This window comes from Procambarus clarkii, chromosome 36 (genome assembly GCF_040958095.1).
Source record: "Procambarus clarkii isolate CNS0578487 chromosome 36, FALCON_Pclarkii_2.0, whole genome shotgun sequence".
Lineage (NCBI taxonomy): Eukaryota > Metazoa > Arthropoda > Malacostraca > Decapoda > Cambaridae > Procambarus > Procambarus clarkii.
In genome coordinates this window covers 41,587,970-41,607,519 of record NC_091185.1, presented here as the reverse complement: position 1 = coordinate 41,607,519, position 19,550 = coordinate 41,587,970, and positions in this window count along the sequence as shown.

Genomic DNA, 19,550 nt, shown 5'->3' with positions numbered 1-19,550 from the left:
CATTTCCTGCCACATCGGAATATCACACTACCTGCAATGTGAGTATCACAATACCTGCAAAACCTGATCATCACACTACCTGCAACACCTGATCATCACACTACCTGCAACACGTGATCATCACACTACCTGCAACACCTGATCATCACACTACCTGCAACACCTGAATATCACATTACCAACAACACCTGATCATCACATTACCTGCAACACCTGATCATCACACTACCTGCCACACATGATCGTCACACTACCTGCAACACTTGATCATCACACTACCTGCAACACCTGACCATCACACTTCCTCCAACACCTGATTATCACACTATCTGCAAAACCTGAGTATCACACTACCTGCAACTACTGCCCATCACACTACCTGCAAAACCTGATCATCACACTACCTGCAACACTTGATTATCACAATACCTGCAACACCTGAGTATCACACTATCTGAAACACCTTATCATCACACTACCTGTAACACCTGTGTATCACAGTATCTACAATGTCTGATCATCACACTACCTGCAACACCTGAGTATCACACTACCTGCAACTTCTGATCATCACACTACCTGCAACACCTGAGTATCATACTAACTGCAACACATGGTCTTCTCACTACCTGAAACACCTGATCATCACACTACTTGCAACGCCTGAGTATCACACTATCTGCAAAATCTGATGATCTCACTACCTGCAACACCTAATCATTACAATACCTGCAACAACTGAGTATCACTAACTGCAACACCTGATTATCACACTACCTGCAACACCTGAGTGTCACAATACCTGCAACACCTGAGTATCACACTACCTGCAATACCTGAGTATCACAACACTTGCAACACCTAATCATCACACTTCCTGCTACACCTGAGTATTACACTACCTGCCACACATGATAATCATACTACCTGCAACACATGATCATCACACTCCCTGCAACACTTGATCATCACAATACCTGCAACACCGGATCATCACAATACCAGCAACGCCTGATCATCACACCACCTGCAACACCTGATCATCCCAGTACCTTCAACACCTGATCATCAACCTACCTGCAACACCTGAGTATCACACTACCTGCAAAACCTGAGTATCAAAATACATGCAACATACTGATCATCACACTACCTGCTACACCTGAGTATCACACTACCTGCAACACCTGATCATCACACTACCTGCAACAACTGAGTATCACACTACCTGTAACACCTGATCATCACACTACCTGCAACACCTGAGTATCACACTACCTGCAACACCTGAGAGTTACAATACCTGAGACACCTGAGAGTTACAATACCTGCCACACCTGAGAGTTACAATACCTGCAACACCTGATCATTATACTTCCTGCAACACCTGATTATCACACTACCTGCAACACCTGAGTATCAAAATTCCTACAACTCTTGATCATTACAGTACCTGCAACACCTGATCATCACACTACCAACAACACCTGATCATCACACTACCTGCAACACCTGATCATCACACTTCCTGCAACACCTGTTGATCACACTACCTACAGCACCTGATCATCACACTACCTGCAACAACTGAGTATCACTAACTGTAACACCTTAGTATCACACTACCTGCAACACCTGAGTATCACACTACCTGCAGCACCTGATCATCACACTTCGTGCAACACCTGCTCATCACAATACCTGCAACACCTGATCATCACACTTCCTGCAACACCTGATGATCACACAACCTGCAACACCTGATAATCACACTACCTGCAACACCTGAGTATCACTCTAACTGCAACACCTGAGTATCACACTATCTGCAACACCTGAGTGTCAAAAAACCTGCAACACCTGATTATCACACTACCTGCAACACCTGATCATCACACTACCTGCAACACCTGATCATCACACTACCTGCAACACCTGATCATCACACTACCTGCAACACCTGGTCATCACACTACCTGTAACTCCTTGTCATCACTCTACCTGTATCTCCTAGCCATCACACTACCTGCAACACTTGAGTATCACACTACCTGCAACACCTTGTCATCCCTCTACCTGAAACATCTAGCCATCACACTACCTGCAACACCTGAGTATCACACTACCTGCAACACCTGCTCATCACACTACCTGCAACACCTGATCATCACACTTCCTGCAACACCTGCTCATCACAATACCTGCAACAGCTGATCATCACACTTCCTGCAACATCTGATGATCACACTACCTGCAACACCTGATCATCACATTACCTGCAACACCTGAGTATCACTAACTGCAACACCTTAGTATCACACTACCTGCTACACCTGAGTTTCACAATACCTGCAACACCTGGACATCACACTACCTGCAACACCTGATCATCACACTACCTGCAATACCTGATCATCACACTATCTGCAAATCCTGAGTATCACACTACCTGCAACTACTGCCCATCACACTACCTACAACACCTGATCATCACTCTGCCTGAAACACCTGATCATAACACTACCTGCAACACCTGAGAATCACAATACCTGCTACACCTGATCATTACACTACCTGCAACACCTGATCATCACACTATCAGCAGCACCTGTTTATCACACTTCCTGCCACATCGGAGTATCACACTACCTGCAATGTGAGTATCACACTACCTGCAAAAACTGATCATCACACTACCTGCAACAACTGAGTATCACACTACCTGCAACAGCTTATCATCACACTACCTGCAACTCCTGTGTTTCACAGTACCTACAACGCCTGATCATCACACTACCTGCAACACCTGAGTATCACACTACCAGCAACATCTGATCATCACATTACCTGCAACAACTGAGTGTCACACTACCTGCAACACCTGGTCATAACACTACCTGCAACACCTTGTCATCACACTACCTGAAACTCTTAGCCATCACAGTACCTGCAATACTTGAGCATCACACTACCTGCAACACCTGGTTATCACACTACCTCAAACACCTGGTCATCACACTACGTGCAACACCAGAGTATCACACTACCTGCAACACATTGTCAGCACACTGCCTGAAACACCTGGCCATCACACTACCTGCAACACCTGATCATCACACTATCTGCAACACCTGATCATCACACTATCTGCAACACCTGATCATCACATTATCAGCAACACCTGATGATCACACTATCAGCAACACATTGTTATCACACTTGATGCCACATCGTAGTATCACACTACCTTTAACATCTGAGTATCACACTACCTGCAACACCTGCTAATCACACTACCTGCAACACCTGATCATCACACTTCCTGCAACACCTGAGTATCACAATACCTGCAACACCTGATCATCACACTTCCTGCAACACCTGATGATCACACAACCTGCAACACCTGATAATCACACTACCTGCAACACCTGAGTATCATTCTAACTGCAACACGTGAGTATCACACTATCTGCAACACCTGAGTGTCAAAAAACCTGCAACACCTGATTATCACACTACCTGCAACACCTGATCATCACACTACCTGCAACACCTGATCATCACACTACCTGCAACACCTGATCATCACACTACCTGCAACACCTGGTCATCACACTACCTGTAACTCCTTGTCATCACTTTACCTGTATCTCCTAGCCATCACACTACCTGCAAAACTTGAGTATCACACTACCTGTAACTCCTTGTCATCACATTACCTGTAACTCCTAGCTATCACACTACCTGTAACACTTGAGTATCACACTACCTGCAACACCTTGTCATCACTCTACCTGAAACATCTAGCCATCACACTACCTGCAACACCTGAGTATCACACTACCTGCAACACCTGCTCATCACACTACCTGCAACACCTGATCATCACACTTCCTGCAACACCTGCTCATCACAATATCTGCAACACCTGATCATCACACTTCCGGCAACATCTGATGATCACACTACCTGCAACACCTGATCATCACATTACCTGCAACACCTGAGTATCACTAACTGCAAGACCTGAGTATCACACTACCTGCTACACCTGAGTTTCACAATACCTGCAACACCTGGACATCACAATACCTGCAACACCTGGACATCACACTACCTGCAATACCTGATCATCACACTATCTGCAAATCCTGAGTATCACACTACCTGCAACTACTGCCCATCACACTACCTACAACACCTGATCATCACTCTGCCTGAAACACCTGACCATAACACTACCTACAACACCTGGGAATCACAATACCTGCTTTACCTGATCATTACACTACCTGCAACACCTGGTCATCACGCTACCTGCAACACCTGATCATCACACTATCAGCAGCACCTGTTTATCACACTTCCTGCCACATCGGAGTATCACACTACCTGCAATGTGAGTATCACACTACCTGCAACACCTGATCATCACACTACCTGCAACAACTGAGTATCGCACTACCTGCAACAGCTTATCATCACACTACCTGCAACTCCTGTGTTTCACAGTACCTACAACGCCTGATCATCACACTACCTGCAACACCTGAGTATCACACTACCAGCAACATCTGATCGTCACATTACCTGCAACACCTGAGTTTCACACTACCTGCAACACCTGGTCATTACACTACCTGCAACACCTTGTCATCACACTACCTGAAACTCTTAGCCATCACAGTACCTGCAATACTTGAGCATCACACTACCTGCAACACCTGGTTATCACACTACCTCAAACACCTGGTCATCACACTACCTGCAGCACCAGAGTATCACATTACCTGCAACACATTGTCAGCACACTGCCTGAAACACCTGGCCATCACACTACCTGCAACACCTGATCATCACACTATCTGCAACACCTGATCATCACACTATCAGCAACACATGGTTATCACACTTCCTGCCACATCGTACTACCTTTAACATCTGAGTATCACACTACCTGCAACACCTGCTAATCACACTACCTGCAACACCTGATCATCACAATACCTGCAACACCTGATCATCACACTACCTGCAACTCCTGATCATCACACTACCTGCAACTACTGCCCATCACACTACCTACAACACCTGATCATCACTCTGCCTGAAACACCTGATCATCACACTACCTGTCACACCTGATCATCACATTACCTGCAACACATGATCATCACACTACCTGCAACACATGATCATCACACTACCTGCAACACATGATCATCACACTCCCTGCAACACTTTATCATCACAATACCTGCAACATTTGATCGTAACGATACCTGCAACACCTGATCATCACTCTACCTGCAACACCTGAGTATAACAGTACCTTCAACACTTGATCATCACAAAACCAGCAACACCTGATCATCAGACTACCTGCGACACCTTATCATAATCCTACCTGCAACACTTAATTATCACACTACCTGCAACACCTTATCATCACACTACCTGTAACAGCTGCGTATCACAGTATCTACAATGCCTGATCATCACACTACCTGCAACACCTGAGTATCACACTACCTGCAACACCTGGTCATCACACTACCTGCAACACCTTGTCATCACACTACCTAAAACACCTGTCCATCACACTACCGGCAAAACCTGAGTATCACCCTACCTGCAACACCTGATCATCACACTACCTGCAACACCTGAATATCACAATACCAACAACACCTGCTCATTACACTACTTGCAACACCTGAACATCACATAACCAACAACACCTGATCATCACATTACCTGCAACACCTGATCATCACACTACCTGCCACACATGATCGTCACACTACCTGCAACACTTGATCATCACACTACCTGCAACACCTGACCATCACACTTCCTGCAACACCTGATTATCACACTATCTGCAAAACCTGAGTATCACACTACCTGCAACTACTGCCCATCACACTACCTGCAACACCTGATCATCACACTACCTGCAACACTTGATTATCACAATACCTGCAACACCTGAGTATCACACTATCTGAAACACCTTATCATCACACTACCTGTAACACCTGTGTATCACAGTATCTACAATGTCTGATCATCACACTACCTGCAACACCTGAGTATCACACTATCTGAAACACCTTATCATCACACTACCTGTAACACCTGTGTATCACAGTATCTAGAATGATCATCACACTACCTGCTACACCTGAGTATCACACTACCTGCAACTTCTGATCATCACACTACCTGCAACACCTGAGTATCATACTAACTGCAACACATGGTCTTCTCACTACCTGAAACACCTGATCATCACACTACTTGCAACGCCTGTGTATCACACTATCTGCAACATCTGATCATCTCACTACCTGCAACACCTAATCATTACAATACCTGCAACAACTGAGTATCACTAACTGCAACACCTGATTATCACACTACCTGCAACACCTGAGTGTCACAATACCTGCAACACCTGAGTATCACACTACCTGCAATACCTGAGTATCACAACACTTGCAACACCTAATCATCACACTTCCTGCTACACCTGAGTATTACACTACCTGCCACACATGACAATCATACTACCTGCAACACATGATCATCACACTCCATGCAACACTTGATCATCACAATACCTGCAACACCGGATCATCACGATACCAGCAACGCCTGATCATCACACCACCTGCAACACCTGATCATCCCAGTACCTTCAACACCTGATCATCAACCTACCTGCAACACCTGAGTATCACACTACCTGCAAAACCTGAGTATCACAATACATGCAACATCCTGATCATCACACTACCTGCTACACCTGAGTATCACACTACCTGCAACACCTGATCATCACACTACCTGCAACAACTGAGTATCACACTACCTGTAACACCTGATCATCACACTACCTGCAACACCTGAGTATCACACTACCTGCAACACCTGAGAGTTACAATACCTGCAACACCTGAGAGTTACAATACCTGCAACACCTGAGAGAGACAATACCTGCAACACCTGATCATTATACTTCCTGCAACACCTGATCATCACACTACCTGCAACACCTGAGTATCAAAATTCCTACAACTCCTGATCATTACAGAACCTGCAACACCTGATCATCACACTACCAACAACACCTGATCATCACACTACCTGCAACACCTGATCATCACACTTCCTGCAACACCTGTTGATCACACTACCTACAACACCTGATCATCACACTACCTGCAACAACTGAGTATCACTAACTGTAACACCTGAGTATCACACTACCTGCAACACCTGAGTATCACACTACCTGCAACACCTGATCATCACACTTCGTGCAACACCTGATGATCACACAACCTGCAACACCTGATAATCACACTACCTGCAACACCTGAGTATCACTCTAACTGCAACACCTGAGTATCACACTATCTGCAACACCTGAGTGTCAAAAAACCTGCAACACCTGATTATCACACTACCTGCAACACCTGATCATCACACTACCTGCAACACCTGATCATCACACTACCTGCAACACCTGGTCATCACACTACCTTCATTACCTGAGTATCACACTACCTGCAGCACCTGGTCATCACACTACCTGTAACTCCTTGTCATCACTCTACCTGTATCTCCTAGCCATCACACTACCTGCAACACTTGAGTATCACACTACCTGCAACACCTTGTCATCCCTCTACCTGAAACATCTAGCCATCACACTACCTGCAACACCTGAGTATCACACTACCTGCAACACCTGCTCATCACACTACCTGCAACACCTGATCATCACACTTCCTGCAACACCTGCTCATCACAATACCTGCAACAGCTGATCATCACACTTCCTGCAACATCTGATGATCACACTACCTGCAACACCTGATCATCACATTACCTGCAACACCCCAGTATCACTAACTGCAACACCTTAGTATCACACTACCTGCTACACCTGAGTTTCACAATACCTGCAACACCTGGACATCACACTACCTGCAACACCTGATCATCACACTACCTGCAATACCTGATCATCACACTATCTGCAAATCCTGAGTATCACACTACCTGCAACTACTGCCCATCACACTACCTACAACACCTGATCATCACTCTGCCTGAAACACCTGATCATAACACTACCTGCAACACCTGAGAATCACAATACCTGCTACACCTGATCATTACACTACCTGCAACTCCTGATCATCACACTATCAGCAGCACCTGTTTATCACACTTCCTGCCACATCGGAGTATCACACTACCTGCAATGTGAGTATCACACTACCTGCAAAAACTGATCATCACACTACCTGCAACAACTGAGTATCACACTACCTGTAACAGCTTATCATCACACTACCTGCAACTCCTGTGTTTCACAGTACCTACAACGCCTGATCATCACACTACCTGCAACACCTGAGTATCACACTACCAGCAACATCTGATCATCACATTACCTGCAACAACTGAGTGTCACACTACCTGCAACACCTGGTCATAACACTACCTGCAACACCTTGTCATCTCACTACCTGAAACTCTTAGCCATCACAGTACCTGCAATACTTGAGCATCACACTACCTGCAACACCTGGTTATCACACTACCTCAAACACCTGGTCATCACACTACGTGCAACACCAGAGTATCACACTACCTGCAACACATTGTCAGCACACTGCCTGAAACACCTGGCCATCACACTACCTGCAACACCTGATCATCACACTATCTGCAACACCTGATCATCACACTATCTGCAACACCTGATCATCACACTATCAGCAACACCTGATCATCACACTATCAGCAACACATATGGTTATCACACTTCCTGCCACATCGTAGTATCACACTACCTTTAACATCTGAGTATCACACTACCTGCAACACCTGCTAATCACACTACCTGCAACACCTGATCATCACAATACCTGCAACACCTTATCATCACACTACCTGCAACTCCTGATCATCACACAACCTGCAACTACTGCCCATCACACTACCTACAACACCTGATCATCACTCTGCCTGAAACACCTGATCATCACACTACCTGTCACACCTGATCATCACATTACCTGCAACACATGATCATCACACTACCTGCAACACATGATCATCACACTACCTGCAACACATGATCATCACACTCCCTGCAACACTTTAGCATCACAATTCCTGCAACATTTGATCGTAACGATACCTGCAACACCTGATCATCACTCTACCTGCAACACCTGAGTATAACATTACCTTCAACACCTGATCATCACAAAACCAGCAACACCTGATCATCAGACTACCTGCGACACCTTATCATCAACCTACCTGCAACACTTAATTATCACACTACTTGCAACACCTGAGTATCACACTACTTGCAACACCTTATCATCACACTACCTGTAACAGCTGCGTATCACAGTATCTACAATGCCTGATCATCACACTACCTGCAACACCTGAGTATCACACTACCTGCAACACCTGGACATCACACTACCTGCAACACCTTGTCAGCACATTACCTGAAACACCTAGCCATCACACTACCTGCAACACCTGGTCATCACACTACCTGCAACACTTGGTCATCTCACTACCTGAAACACCTGGCCATCACACTACCTGCAACACCTAATCATCACACTATCTGCAACACCTGGTCATCTCACTACCTGCAACACCTGATCCTCACACTATCTGCAATACCTGAGTATCACACTACCAGCAACATCTGATCATCACATTACCTGCAACAACTGAGTGTCACACTACCTGCAACACCTGGTCATAACACTACCTGCAACACCTTGTCATCTCACTACCTGAAACTCTTAGCCATCACAGTACCTGCAATACTTGAGCATCACACTACCTGCAACACCTGGTTATCACACTACCTCAAACACCTGGTCATCACACTACGTGCAACACCAGAGTATCACACTACCTGCAACACATTGTCAGCACACTGCCTGAAACACCTGGCCATCACACTACCTGCAACACCTGATCATCACACTATCTGCAACACCTGATCATCACACTATCTGCAACACCTGATCATCACACTATCAGCAACACCTGATCATCACACTATCAGCAACACATATGGTTATCACACTTCCTGCCACATCGTAGTATCACACTACCTTTAACATCTGAGTATCACACTACCTGCAACACCTGCTAATCACACTACCTGCAACACCTGATCATCACAATACCTGCAACACCTTATCATCACACTACCTGCAACTCCTGATCATCACACAACCTGCAACTACTGCCCATCACACTACCTACAACACCTGATCATCACTCTGCCTGAAACACCTGATCATCACACTACCTGTCACACCTGATCATCACATTACCTGCAACACATGATCATCACACTACCTGCAACACATGATCATCACACTACCTGCAACACATGATCATCACACTCCCTGCAACACTTTAGCATCACAATTCCTGCAACATTTGATCGTAACGATACCTGCAACACCTGATCATCACTCTACCTGCAACACCTGAGTATAACATTACCTTCAACACCTGATCATCACAAAACCAGCAACACCTGATCATCAGACTACCTGCGACACCTTATCATCAACCTACCTGCAACACTTAATTATCACACTACTTGCAACACCTGAGTATCACACTACTTGCAACACCTTATCATCACACTACCTGTAACAGCTGCGTATCACAGTATCTACAATGCCTGATCATCACACTACCTGCAACACCTGAGTATCACACTACCTGCAACACCTGGACATCACACTACCTGCAACACCTTGTCAGCACATTACCTGAAACACCTAGCCATCACACTACCTGCAACACCTGGTCATCACACTACCTGCAACACTTGGTCATCTCACTACCTGAAACACCTGGCCATCACACTACCTGCAACACCTAATCATCACACTATCTGCAACACCTGGTCATCTCACTACCTGCAACACCTGATCCTCACACTATCTGCAACACCTGGTTATCACAATACCTGCATCTTCGAGGTATCACACTACCAGCAATACCTGCTCATCACACTACCTGCAACACCTGATGATCACACTACCTACAACAACTGATCATCACACTACCTGCAACACCTGATCATCACCCTTCTTGCAACACCTGTGTATCACACTATCTGCAACACCTGATCATCACACTACCTGCAACACCTGAATATCTCACTACCTCCAACACCTGACAATCACAATACTTGCAACACCTGAGTATCACATTACCTGCAACATCTGATCATCTCACTACCTGCAACACCTGCTCATCACACTACCTGCAACACCTGATGATCACACTACCTACAACACCTGATCATCACACTAACTGCACCACCTGATCATCACACTTCCTGCAACACCTGTTGATCACACTACCTACAACACCTGATCATCACACTACCTGCAACAACTGAGTATCACTAACTGCAACACCTGAGTATCACACTACCTGCAACACCTGAGTATCACACTACCTGCAACACCTGATCATCACACTTCCTGCAACACCTGCTCATCACAATACCTGCAACACCTGATCATCACACTTCCTGCAACACCTGATGATCACACAACCTGCAACACCTGATAATCACACTACCTGCAACACCTGAGTATCACTCTAACTGCAACACGTGAGTATCACACTATCTGCAACACCTGAGTGTCAAAAAACCTGCAACACCTGATTATCACACTACCTGCAACACCTGATCATCACACTACCTGCAACACCTGATCATCACACTACCTGCAACACCTGATCATCACACTACCTGCAACACCTGGTCATCACACTACCTTCAACACCTGAGTATCACACTACCTGCAACACCTGATCATCACACTACCTGCAGCACCTGGTCATCACACTACCTGTAACTCCTTGTCATCACTGTACCTGTATCTCCTAGCCATCACACTACCTGCAACACTTGAGTATCACACTACCTGTAACTCCTTGTCATCACATTACCTGTAACTCCTAGCCATCACACTACCTGTAACACTTGAGTATCACACTACCTGCAACACCTTGTCATCACTCTACCTGAAACATCTAGCCATCACACTACCTGCAACACCTGAGTATCACACTACCTGCAACACCTGCTCATCACAATATCTGCAACACCTGATCATCACACTTCCGGCAACATCTGATGATCACACTACCTGCAACACCTGATCATCACATTACCTGCAACACCTGAGTATCACTAACTGCAAGACCTGAGTATCACACTACCTGCTTCACCTGAGTTTCACAATACCTGCAACACCTGGACATCACACTACCTGCAACTACTGCCCATCACACTACCTACAACACCTGATCATCACTCTGCCTGAAACACCTGACTATAACACTACCTACAACACCTGGGAATCACAATACCTGCTTTACCTGATCATCACACTACCTGCAACACCTGAGTATCACACTACCAGCAACATCTGATCGTCACATTACCTGCAACACCTGAGTGTCACACTACCTGCAACACCTGGTCATTACACTACCTGCAACACCTTGTCATCACACTACCTGAAACTCTTAGCCATCACAGTACCTGCAATACTTGAGCATCACACTACCTGCAACACCTGGTTATCATACTACCTCAAACACCTGGTCATCACACTACCTGCAACACCAGAGTATCACACTACCTGCAACACATTGTCAGCACACTGCCTGAAACACCTGGCCATCACACTACCTGCAACACCTGATCATCACACTATCTGCAACACCTGATCATCACACTATCAGCAACTCATGGTTATCACACTTCCTGCCACATCGTACTACCTTTAACATCTGAGTATCACACTACCTGCAACACCTGCTAATCACACTACCTGCAACACCTGATCATCACAATACCTGCAACACCTGATCATCACACTACCTGCAACTCCTGATCATCACACTACCTGCAACACCTGATTATCACACTATCTGCAAAACCTGAGTATCACACTACCTGCAACTACTGCCCATCACACTACCTGCAACACCTGATCATCACACTACCTGCAACACTTGATTATCACAATACCTGCAACACCTGAGTATCACACTATCTGAAACACCTTATCATCACACTACCTGTAACACCTGTGTATCACAGTATCTACAATGTCTGATCATCACACTACCTGCAACACCTGAGTATCACACTATCTGAAACACCTTATCATCACACTACCTGTAACACCTGTGTATCACAGTATCTAGAATGATCATCACACTACCTGCTACACCTGAGTATCACACTACCTGCAACTTCTGATCATCACACTACCTGCAACACCTGAGTATCATACTAACTGCAACACATGGTCTTCTCACTACCTGAAACACCTGATCATCACACTACTTGCAACGCCTGTGTATCACACTATCTGCAACATCTGATCATCTCACTACCTGCAACACCTAATCATTACAATACCTGCAACAACTGAGTATCACTAACTGCAACACCTGATTATCACACTACCTGCAACACCTGAGTGTCACAATACCTGCAACACCTGAGTATCACACTACCTGCAATACCTGAGTATCACAACACTTGCAACACCTAATCATCACACTTCCTGCTACACCTGAGTATTACACTACCTGCCACACATGACAATCATACTACCTGCAACACATGATCATCACACTCCATGCAACACTTGATCATCACAATACCTGCAACACCGGATCATCACGATACCAGCAACGCCTGATCATCACACCACCTGCAACACCTGATCATCCCAGTACCTTCAACACCTGATCATCAACCTACCTGCAACACCTGAGTATCACACTACCTGCGACACCTTATCATAATCCTACCTGCAACACTTAATTATCACACTACCTGCAACCCCTGAGTATCACACTACCTGCAACACCTTATCATCACACTACCTGTAACAGCTGCGTATCACAGAATCTACAATGCCTGATCATCACACTACCTGCAACACCTGAGTATCACACTACCTGCAACACCTGGTCATCACACTACCTGCAACACCTTGTCATCACACTACCTAAAACACCTGTCCATCACACTACCTGCAAAACCTGAGTATCACACTACCTGCAACACTTGGTCATCTCACTACCTGAAACACCTGGCCATCACACTACCTGCAACACCTGATCATCACACTATCTGCAACACCTGGTCATCTCACTACCTGCAACACCTGATCCTCACACTATCTGCAACACCTGGTTATCACAATACCTGCATCTTCGGAGTATCACACTACCAGCAATACCTGCTCATCACACTACCTGCAACACCTGATGATCACACTACCTACAACACCTGATCATCACACTACCTGCAACACCTGATCATCACCCTTCTTGCAACACCTGTGTATCACACTATCTGCAACACCTGATCATCACACTACCTGCAACACCTGAATATCTCACTACCTCCAACACCTGACAATCACAATACTTGCAACACCTGAGTATCACATTACCTGCAACATCTGATCATCTCACTACCTGCAACACCTGCTCATCACACTACCTGCAACACCTGATGATCACACTACCTACAACACCTGATCATCACACTACCTGCAACACCTGATCATCACCCTTCTTGCAACACCTGTGTATCACACTATCTGCATCACCTGATCATCACACTACCTGCAACACCTGAATATCACACTACCTCCAACACCTGACAATCACAATACTTGCAACACCTGAGTATCACATTACCTGCAACATCTGATCATCTCACTACCTGCAACACCTGATCATTACAATACCTGCAACACCTGATCATCACACTACCTACAACACCTGATCATCACACTACCTGCATCACCTGATCATCACACTACCTGCAACACCTGAGTATCACACTACCTGCAACACCTGAGTATCACACTACATGCAACACCTGCTCATCACAACCTGCAACACCTGATCATCACACTACCTGCAACACCTTTGTATCACACTATCTGGAACACCCGATCATCACACTACCTTCAACACCTGAGAATCACAATACCTGCTACACCTGATCATTACACTACCTGCAACACCTGATCATCACACTACCTGCAACACCTGATCATCACACTATCAGCAACACATGGTTTTCACACTTCCTGCCACATCGGAGTATCACACTACCTGCAACACCTGAGTATCACACTACCTGCAACACCTGCTCATTCAACTACATGCAACATCTGATCATTACAGTACCTGCAACACCTGATCATCACACTACCTACAACACCTGATCATCACACTACCTGCAACACCTGATCATCACAATACCTGCAACACCTGATCATCACACTACCTGCAACACCTGTTCATCACACTACCTGCAACACCTGGTTATCACACTACCTTCAACACCTGAGTATCACACTACCTGCAGCACCTGGTCATCACACTACCTGTAACTCCTTGTCATCACACTACCTGTATCTCCAAGCTATCACACTACCTGCAACACTTGAGTATCACACTACCTGCAACACCTGAGTACAACACTACCTGGAACATCTGGTCATCGCACTATCAGCAGCACCTGGTTATCACACTTCCGGCCACATCGGAGTATCACACTACCTGCAACACCTGCTCATCACACTACCTGCAACACCTGAGTATAACACTACCTGCAACACCTGGTCATCACTCTACCTGAAACACCTGGCCATCACTCTACCTGCAACACCTTATCATCACACTATCAGCAGCACCTGGTTATCACACTTCCTGCCAAATCGGAGTATCACACTACCTGCAACACCTGAGTATCACACTACCTGCAACACCTGCTCATCACACAACCTGCAACACTTGATCATCACACTTCATGCAACACCTGCTCATCACAATACCTGCAGCACCTGATCATCACACTTCCTAGCATATCTGATGATCACACTACCTGCAACACCTGATCATCACACTACCTGCAACACCTGAGTATCATTAACTGCAACACCTGAGTATCACATTACCTGCAACACCTGAGTGTCAAAATACCTGCAACATCTGAGTATCACACTACCTGCAACACCTGAGTTTCACAATACCTGCAACACCTGGTCATCACACTACCTGCAACAACTGATCATCACACTACCTGCAATGCCTGATCATCACACTACTTGCAACACCTTTGTATCACACTACTTGCAACACCTTTGTATCACACTATCTGGAACAGCTGATCATCACACTACCTGCAACACCTGAGTATCACACTACCTTCAACACCTGAGAATCACAATACCTGCAACACCTGAGTATCACACTACCTGCAACACCTGGTCATCACACTACCTGAAACTTCTGGCCATCACACTACCAACAACACCTTTGTATCACACTACTTGCAACACCTTTGTATCACACTATCTGCAACACCTGATGATCACACTACCTGCAACACCTGATCATCACACTACCTGCAACACCTGACTATCACTACCTGCAACACCTGAGTATCACTATACCTGCAACACCTGAATATCACACTATTTGCAGCACCTGAGTATCACACTACCAGCAACATCTGATCATCACACTACCTGCAACATTTGGTCATCACACTACCTGCAACAATTGGTCATCACACTACTAGCAACGCCTGATCATCACACTACCTTCAATAGCTGGTCATCACACTACCTTCAACACCTGAGTATTACACTGCCTGCAACACCCGATCATCACACTGCCTGCAACACCTGAGTATCACACTACCTTCAACACCTGAATATCACACTACCTGCAACACATGATCATCACACTACCTGCAACACATGACCGTCACACTACCTGCATCACTTGATCATCACAATACCTGCAACATTTGATCATCACAATACCTGCAACACCTGGTCATCACACTACCTGCAACACCTGAGTAAAACAGTACCTTCAACACCTGATCATCACACTACCTGCAACACCTGATCATCAACCTACCTGCAACTCTTGATTATCACACTATCTGCAACACCTGAGTATCACACTACTTGCAACACCTTATCATCACACTACCTGCAACACCTGTGTATCACAGTACCTACAATGCCTGATCGTCACACTACCTGCAACACCTGAGTATCACACTTCCTGCAACATCTGATCATCACACTACCTGCAACACCTGATCATCACACTATCTGCAAATCCTGAGTATCACACTACCTGCAACTACTGCCCATCACACTACCTGCAACACCTGATCATCATACTGCCTGAAACACCTGATCATCACACTACCTGCAACACCTGTGTTACGTACTCCTAGCTGGATACGTATATAAATTTAAATAAAATTATTTTGTTCCATTTCATCAATACATTTTTATATTATATTTTTGTAAATTATCGTGTGGTGTGGCAATGTCAGTAGGGACAGGAGCGCGGTTGCTCCTCACACGACATGTCACTTGAATTTTTATATGTGTTAATTTACTGTATTTAAGCAGGTGGCATTGTAACTTATATATTTTGAAAGTAACTATTATATTTCATTTGCATTTTTGTATATTTTGAGAACAAGTGGTTGTTCAATTAGTTTTAAATATTAAAAAGTCTTTATTTTCCATCCCTCATCATGGATGAGGCAGAGGGGGAGAGAATTATGGGTAGAGACGGCGCGAGAGTTAGTAGCTTCAAGGGACCAGGAGGAAAAACATGTGGGAGATAAGTCTGTTTACTTGTTGTTGTGTCATTTAGTAGATTTTTATTCTGGGAGTGACAGTATTTTAATTTTTCCTTTAATATTGAAATATAGTGACCATCTGGTCTTATATATATTATTGAGATGTATATTGAATATATATATATATATATATATATATATATATATATATATATATATATATATATATATATATATATATATATATATATATATATATATATATATATAAATGTATATGTATATTTCATCAGTCCTAAGGGAAAATTTTACCAAGTTGCTTAGTACTTATTATGGGGTTATACTGGTGACCCGCTTTAGACAACAGCAGTTGTAGTAACCCTAGACATTTAAAGTTTGGCTGTTGTAGGGTCACGAGCCGTAACGAACGATAGGTAACAACCTGATCATCACACTACCTGCTACACCTGAGTATCACACTACCTGCTACACCTGAGTATCACACTACCTGCAACACCTGATCATCACACTACCTGCAACAACTGAGTATCACACTACCTGCAACACCTTATCATCACACTACCTGCAACACCTGTGTTTCACAGTACCTACAACGCCTGATCATCACACTACCTGCAACACCTGAGTATCACACTACCAGCAACATCTGATCATCACACTACCTGCTACACCTGAGTATCACACTATCTGCAACACCTGATCATCACACTACCTGCAACACATGATCATCACACTACCTGCAACACATGATCATCACACTACCTGCAACATCTGATCATCACACTACCTGCTACACCTGAGTATCACACTACCTGCAACACATGATCATCACACTACCTGCAACACATGATCATTACGCTACCTGCAACACTTGATCATCACAATACCTGCAACATTTGATCATCACAATACCTGCAACACCTGATCATAACTCTACCTGCAACACCTGAGAATAACAGTACCTGTGGGAACCGACCTGTGAGATTTATATTTGTTTAATTTATATGAATTTATATTTACGTTAATTTATATACTTCGATAGCAATTTGTATAATGATAAGTGGACTGTATTTCTGCAATAATCTCATAATCTCACAAATCGATCCTCTACACATTAGGGGGGGGGTTATTAAATTAATATATATGCAGCCAATCAAACTACAGTATTAACTACATACATTGAAGAGGTTCCTTATCTTATAGTACAGCAGGTTAGTCCACCAGGTATAACTAGGGTGTAGACACCAAATTATCCTCTTTGAGGTAGCTTCCATATCACCCAGTAACTGGTGCACAAATCTTGCTTCCTCGTCTTGACCTGTCAAAAGTGCGCTAGCTGTGAAGCCAGAATCCTATATATGACAAGTATTTCAGAGAAAACTGTACATGGAACAATAAAAACCTGGCTTAATTACCTTTAGTATGAGGCGATTTCGCGTTCTAACCGGCAAACCCTACCCAATGACATTAATGGCCACTAATGATAGATAATGGGTTTCGGAAAGAACACTTAACTTGAATTTGTAGACAGCGTGTTGAAAATGGTACACCTTTGGTTTCCATAACACTACGTCCAAGTAAAATTAACAGGAGCCGCATTTGCTCCCGTGTGAGCCTCTGGTCTCAGTGTAAACAATGGCTGCATCTAACACTCCATACTATTGACGCCTGGCCGACATTGTCCAGATATGATAGGAGCCAAATTTGCTCCACACGTCTCGGAGGTGACACAACAATGGCTGCCCTCCTTCCTCACTGACGCCTG